Here is a 7471-nt window from a genome sequence, read left to right on the forward strand (position 1 = left end):
AAAAAACCCACTATACAAGAAGCTGTTGTTCTTTTAACTGTTTGGTACTTAAGCTATGCAAATGTTTGACTTTACTGTGATACTGTGGGAGTTATGTGAGAAAAGCTGTTTAATTGAGCCGGTAACTGCTCTTTGTGTCTAATTCTGTTGTGTTTACACTGTTAAAAATTAATAAAAACAAATATTAATAAAAAAAGAACGATGGTGCTGGAGAAGACTCTTGAGAGTCGCCTGGACTGCAAGGAGATCAAATCAGCCAATCCTCAAAGAAATCAACCCTGACTGTTCCCTGGAAGGCCAGAGACTGAAGCTGGAGCTCAAAGACTTTGGCCACCATTTCATAACAGCAACAAAGGTCTCACAAAGAAAGCCAGAGAGGAACAAAGTTTCAGGCAGCTAAGGGTGGTAGAATGAGGGAAGTGGAGATTTCCGGCAGAGCCCTAAGAAGGAACAAGGGCTCAGAGGAAAGGCGAAGGGAGACTGGGGGCGGGGGGGGGGAGCTTTAAGGTACACCAACACATCAAAGATGATTACAGGAATATTCAAGCCCAGTTGCACTTTAGAGATTAACAAGTTTTTCGGGGCATAAGCTTTCAAGAATCCAGGCTCCCTTCGTCAGATGCAAGGAGGAATGGAGATCCTCAAAACCCCATTTTCCTACTTTTACCTGATGAAGAGAGCTTTGACTCTTGAAAACGTTAACCCCCAGAATGTTCTCTACAGTGCTACTGGACTCAAATCTGGCTGCTCCACCACGGACCGACACGGTCGCCCTCTGAAACTATTGCAAGACGATAACGGTAGCCACTTAGAACAAATTTAGAGTCCAGTGGCACCTTTAAGACCAACAAAGGTTTATTCACGGTATGAGAGAAGGAGAAGAAGCACGCGCACACTTTATCAAGTACATTAGAACGGCAGGCAAGGTTCAAACTTATAGCCAGAGAATGAACAGCAGATTAAAATGCAAGATCATGATGATCAAGATACGCATAGTGACACTAAAGGTAAAGGTAAAGGTTCCCTTGCTCGAAAGCCAGTCGAATCCGACTCTAGGGTTGCGGTGCTCCTCTCCGTTTCAAAGCCAAAGAGCCAGCGCTGTCCGAAGACGTTTCTGTGGTCATGTGGCCGGCATGACTAAACACCAAAGTGCACGGAACGCTGTTACCTTCCCACCGAAGTGGTACCTATTTATCTACTTGCAATTTCTTGCTTTCGAACTGCTAGGTTGGCAGGAGCTGGAACTAGAGACGGGAGCTCACTCCGTCATGCGGCACCCTGGGTCTCGAACTGCTGAAGTACTGACCTTCCACAGCCTGCAGTTCAGCCTCTTAACCACCTGAGCCACCGCAGCTCCACAGTGACACTAAGTAACAATAAATAACCACATAGGTTATGCTGATGGTGCTGGTGGTGCATTCCATTTTCCCCTGGCACTTATGCTGGTGGTTCATTACATTTTTTCCTACAGGATTGTGGGTGAAATAAATACACATACAAACAGATGTTGAAATATGTTGTCGAAGGCTTTCACGGCTGGAGTTCATTAGCAGTTGTAGATTTTCCAGGCTGTATATATAACAGAGGTGTTATACCTCTGAGGATGCCAGTCACAGCTGCTGGTGAAACGTCAGGTCCTACAATGCCAAGACCACGGCCATACGGCCCGGAAAAATCTACAACAGCTAAAGATGCTGAAATCTGGAACCCATCGGTTTTAGCTGAATCTGCCTATGTGGCAAGGCCCAGATTTAAAATAAAGGGGGGGGGGAGATTGTGATAAAGTTGGTGGAGGGCCTGGTTGTGATTGGTGATGCACACGGTACGCTTGGTAGTACAGGTTCCATAAGGGCAGCCATGTTAGTCTCCAGCAGAAGAGCTCCATTCGAGTCCAGTATCACTTTAGAGACCCTCAAGATGTTCCGGGTATGAGCTTTCTAGAGTCAAAAGCTTTCTCCGTCAGATGCACTTAAAAAAAAAAAAGTATCAAAAGGGCAAAGGGTCTGTCTCCAGTCAAGCAAACGCAATGGAATGAGCAAATCTTCACTCACCACGAAGTCGGACATATTGGCCCCCTCCCCCGCCACTTCTCCGCCTCTTTTTCTATTTTTCATCCAAATGTCCTTCTTCCGTCAATTATCCCGCTCTGCATTTCTAAATCCCTCACCACAATAGATATGCAAGTTAAGCAAGAAATAAATAAACCCAAAATACCCTTTGAAAGGTATTAACTGTGTCAAACTGCCACGCCTGAGAGGATGTTGGTAATTCGTCTTGTTATCCACAAAAAGGTTTACCTGGAACTGTACACTTGTCCTAGATTTTGAGTAATCTGTTGCCATGTCAACCTGCCCAGATTTTGTTGGGGATGGCTCATCTTCACTCAGAATTCCCCATCCTGTTTCATAGATGATGGTTTCTACGTCTTGCAAGGTAAAAGGCTTTGGTTCTCAAGTCCAGAAACTGCCACCATCTTTACGTCTTAATCAAGCAAGGTTCTCAAGCGCAGAAAAATCTCTTGGACATGGCCCACAAAATGTTTCACCTTTTCTTATATTTTCCTTCTCTGTGTGGAACTATAGCAAGGGATTCTCTTCTGCTATGAATTAAGACAGTGGGTCGGGTCCAGCAGAATGTCCCACTGACTTCACTGGTTCCTCACTCCTACAGCAGATCTCTACTTTCCCGGCTGATGCTCTCCTTGGGGGTACCCAGGACCCCGCAGCAACCGACAAGGACCAGGGGGGCGGGACTTACCAGCAGCAGGGGTAGGCCTAGGCTGACAATGCCACTTTCGGCACATACTGATAGTGACATAATTGTGTCACTGGTGATGTGGGATGCTCTGCTACTTGTGCAAAAACTCTATGGTAGAAGCCAGCAACATGATGATGTCACTTCCAGGATGTGCTGGAAGTGATGTCACCGGTGACATCACTGTGATGCTAGCCTAGGTCTTCCCCCACTGCTGGTAAGTCCCCCTGCCACATAGTTGACCGGAAGCAGGAGTGGAGCCCAGGACAGGGATTCCTCCACCCCAGCGGGGCCTGGTAGCCCTAGCACCCTCTCCTCCAGGAGCAGGATTTCAGGGGTCACATTTGTGCTGCAGCTGAATGGGGAGGAGCCCATTAGTCCTACTCCGGGGACAGCGATCCATGTCATGAGCACAGATTTTCTGCAGGATCCAGCCCCAATACCTTCTATATGATTAAAGTTCTCTGAAAATCCTATAGCCATAATAATTATGAAACGTTGTTTTTTAAAAAATGGCTGTATCTCATTTTCAAAGGCAATGTCGGTTTTGTAAGGTGGGCTGAAATAGTTTGTCTAACAGATCTCTGTTGGAATAAATCAAAATAACTCCAGTGGAATTCCACAGGTGTAAAGAACGTAATGCCCGATTCTTCTCACCCTGCAAAAACCCATGCAAAGATTGGTATGCATTGTTCTTCAGACACGTAACACCTCTTCAGTGTTTAGAGGAGTCATTTGTGTCAATGTTCCCGACATTTTACGTGACTGAGGAAGATGCAGCTGTCTTCCGAATGTCTACTCTAGGATCAGGATCCTCACTGTACACGCAATATGATTTTTAAGTTGTCAGCAAAGAAAATGGACATTCAATCATTACATCACTGTGTCTGAAGAAGGTCGCAAAATGAGTTTTTGAAACTGAGGTCCACATAATTCAATTTGTCATGGATTATTACGGCTTGTACATTTGATATATTCAGGGCTTTTTTCAAATTTTTCCCTGGGGGAATGTGCCAGAACGGAGTTCCGGAAACTCTTCGACAAAATTATTTTAAAAATGTTTAAGAGTTCATGAGTCTTTGTTGGGTGATAGTGAGATATTGGGAAAATGGCATTTAGCAGAGATAATACAGTCCAGTAGAGCCTGAGTAAAATGATTCAGACTGAGAGTCCATGTGTGATTAAAATATAAATTTTTTACTAAATTCTAGCATGGGAAGGGTAACTGGGATGAAAATAACAACAGAGCTAAATCGGCTACATCCTTACAAAGACAAAACTAGAAGAGAGATTATGGCTGCTCTTCTTCTTCTTCAGAACATCAAACAAAGACGGGAAGAGAAGCCATAAAATGGTAATACACCTTGACACTTTAGTCCCAATCAAATCCCTAGATCAGGGAGAAAATTCCTGGGCATTCTACAGCTAAAGAACATTGGTTACATGAGAAACATGTGACTTCCTGTGAGTAACATAAACAAACATTTAACCCTAGATATACTGGAGTGTTTTCAACGTGTAATACCCAACAGTCTTTGGTATACAGATTGAAGACTTCATTTCCCTCTTGAGCGTTCCGGCACCTCTTTTTCCAGAAAAAAAGCCCTGGATACATTATATTTATACTCCTTCTGCTCTCATCAGGGCCACCAAGGTAGCGAACAGATTAAAAACATGCATCAACACACAAAAAACCCACACACATCCTAAAAACCATTAAGACCAAACATCATCCAAATAATTAAAACTGTCCTGACCTGGATAGCCCAGGCGAGCCCGATCTCATCGATTCTCGGACGCTAAGCAGGGCTGACCCTGGCGAGTACTTGTAAGGGAGACCTCCAAGGAATACCAGGGCTCGGGACCCATGCTCCCTCTAAGCTGTGGAGTCTCGTGAGCAAAACTTCTACTTTGTGAGCTGCTGGCATGGAAGTTGTGAGCAAGCGATTTGGCTGCTGCATCAATCAGTTGGCTCCGGAGCCATCCCTTCCTGAGCTAAGGCAAAAATGGGTGAGCCGGAGGCTAAAAAACTGTGAGCTAGCTCACACCAACTCAGAGGGGAACACTGCTTGGGACGCAGAGGCAGGCTATCAAGCCACTTCTCCAAAAAAAGTCCAAGCCCCCAGTAGGGGCTGCCAGAAGTCGCCATGACTTCCAGGCATGCAAGCACCCACACACACAACCCACCCCAAAATAATTAAAACCAAACTAAAAGCCATACAATAAAATATGTATACACAAAAACACCTGTTTAAAACAGGGCGGGAGAGAGGGACCACCAAGGTATTTTTGGCTTGCATATCTAGATCTACGTTACCATATTGTACCATTTTGTATTACAGTGGATTTTCCAATGCCCTCTATATTAACTGTTATCCAGTCTATTCGTTTACGGTGCTTTTTTGTTGCCGCCTTTGTTAGACAGTAACTCTCAACATCTGATGATAAGAAAGCGGATGTTCAAGCCACAGTGTGATGGCGGAATAAATATGGGATGCTCCCCCTACCTTTTTAATCCCCTCTCCCCAAATTACAATATACAAAACACAGATCCAATGATCTAACTTAAAGCATATACAAAAAACAACAACAGCTTATCCATGAACTCATTTATAATTCTGACCAATTCAATATGAATACTTCAAATCCAGACTAATAACTTCAGATGTCACTGATTCTGTAGAATATTTCCTGCTCCAAAATGTAAAGAAGGGGGACCATCACTGTTTGAAGACCTTCTGTGGTAAATAACTGCCTTTCCCAGTTTATTTGCACATAGCTATTTTCTCCATTAGTTTTATATCCCATGGCCTCCAATACCAGTGATCCAGACTTGGTAAAAATCGGAATATTTAAAACACTAAAACCAGAGAAACCAACATGGAGTTGTCAGCAGTCCCTAATGGCTATAAGGGAATGACACCAGCAGGTAGCTTACCTTAACAACGTCATCGCTTTCCAAGCGAATCCCTGTCTGTTAAAAAAGTGTCTTTGAAAACAGGCAAGTTCCTCAATCCCACTCTGTTAGAAGAAGAAACCATCTTACCTCTTTAATATGCAGGTAGCGAAGGTGGGAGGTTCCTATCTTCTGTTCTTCAGAAAGCAAGAAACTCCTGTGAAAAAGAGAAAAGCCCTCCATTTCAGTTCAGAAACAACTTTAAAAATCAAAAATATCGGTTGATTCACACAGCAACAACAGTCGGGACAAATGCAACTACCCGAGACTACGTTTGTGATTGAAACTCTCCAGATTCTCCTCCAGGTCATTTTGGCTGCGGGCTCCGGATCGGTGCATTTTCGAAGAAATGCTTTTTCCCGGACTAGCTTGTCTCGCTTCTGCCATCTGCATTTGTTTCATTAAACGTCTGCGTTTCTGACAGACGGCTAGCTTCTGTCCTCTGCTTGTCAGCAGCAGGCTGAACCCTAAACGGACTGATCTATTGAGCTGTTGCATCAGGGCCCGTTCCCCTTTCATGACCCTGGACTATATTCCCAACCAGTGTTCCCTCTAAGCTGAGTGAGAGTGAGCTAGCTTGCAGTTTTTTAGCCTCTGGCTCACAGTTTTGCCTTCGCTCAGGAAGGATGGAAGACACATGTACATAAAGCATGAATGTATTTGTTGTAAATACTTGCATTGTTTATATTCTAGTGTTATTCTGTGTGAGCAGCAGGCTTGCAATTGAAAAGAATAATTAATTATTTGCTTACATAGGTTTGATCTCAGGAAAAGAGTACAGTTTACAGATGTAGTTTTCTGTTTTGAAATGTTTACAAGTTTTTCCCCTGTGACTTCTTGGAATAACAAAGTTTTTGAATTTATTGCTTTTATATGATAGACATAATTGATATGTATTATTAATAGGGTTACATGATTGGGTTCATGCTTCCCTGCTTCGCAGATTTTGGGGATTTCAGTGGCAATTCGGCATTTTTTTTGTTAGGGTAGAATTTGTTGTTTTATTTTTGAAAGTCCGTCCCCAACGATTAGTATAGCTAGTTGGCATCTGGGTATTTTGTTCCTACGACGCCCAGACAAGCTACAGACGACATCTTTGGACCTGACCTGCAGAACGGATGATATGTTCCTGTTACTGTTTTCATGACTTCTCCGTCTGAAAGACTTCGATGTCATGAAGGGGAGGACTGTTAGAGAATGAACTTGGTATTTTGCTTTATGGACTTATATTTGTTGCTACTCACAATGGACTGTGCACAGACACACACATAGGCTCAAAGAACTGTACATTCCAAGTCACCTGTTGTGATGCAACACATAGAAGGTGCCTGCACAAACCTTACACGTGAATAAGGTTTCAGCTACGCAGTTACCTAGCCCGGTGAAGAAGCACACACCTCCATTATTGTGAGCAGTAAGAAACAACAACTTGAGCAGAGACAGCCCCCATTGCAGAATCACTTGTGGTCACGTAGGACACATCACTGCTTTGTTCCTGCATTGGTATTTCCTGCCAAATGGACATTTGGTTTACAATAGAATGGCCAGCCTTGATCAACACTTCAAGGAAGCATCCTGACGCCAAGGTTTTCACACCTGCCCAGATGCCCTTCTTTGAGTTAGATTTCAATATTGGCCACTCTTTATAGACAACCAATAGGATTGTTTTTGGGACGGACTAACAGGTAGGCGGGTCCACAGGTTGGAACAGTTACCTCCCACCTAATGGATCCACTATAAAAGGTAAGGACCATTCACCTG

The sequence above is a fragment of the Gekko japonicus genome, unplaced genomic scaffold, assembly GCF_001447785.1.
Source record: "Gekko japonicus isolate JY-2015 unplaced genomic scaffold, Gekko_japonicus_V1.1 scaffold430, whole genome shotgun sequence".
NCBI classification, from domain to species: domain Eukaryota; kingdom Metazoa; phylum Chordata; class Lepidosauria; order Squamata; family Gekkonidae; genus Gekko; species Gekko japonicus.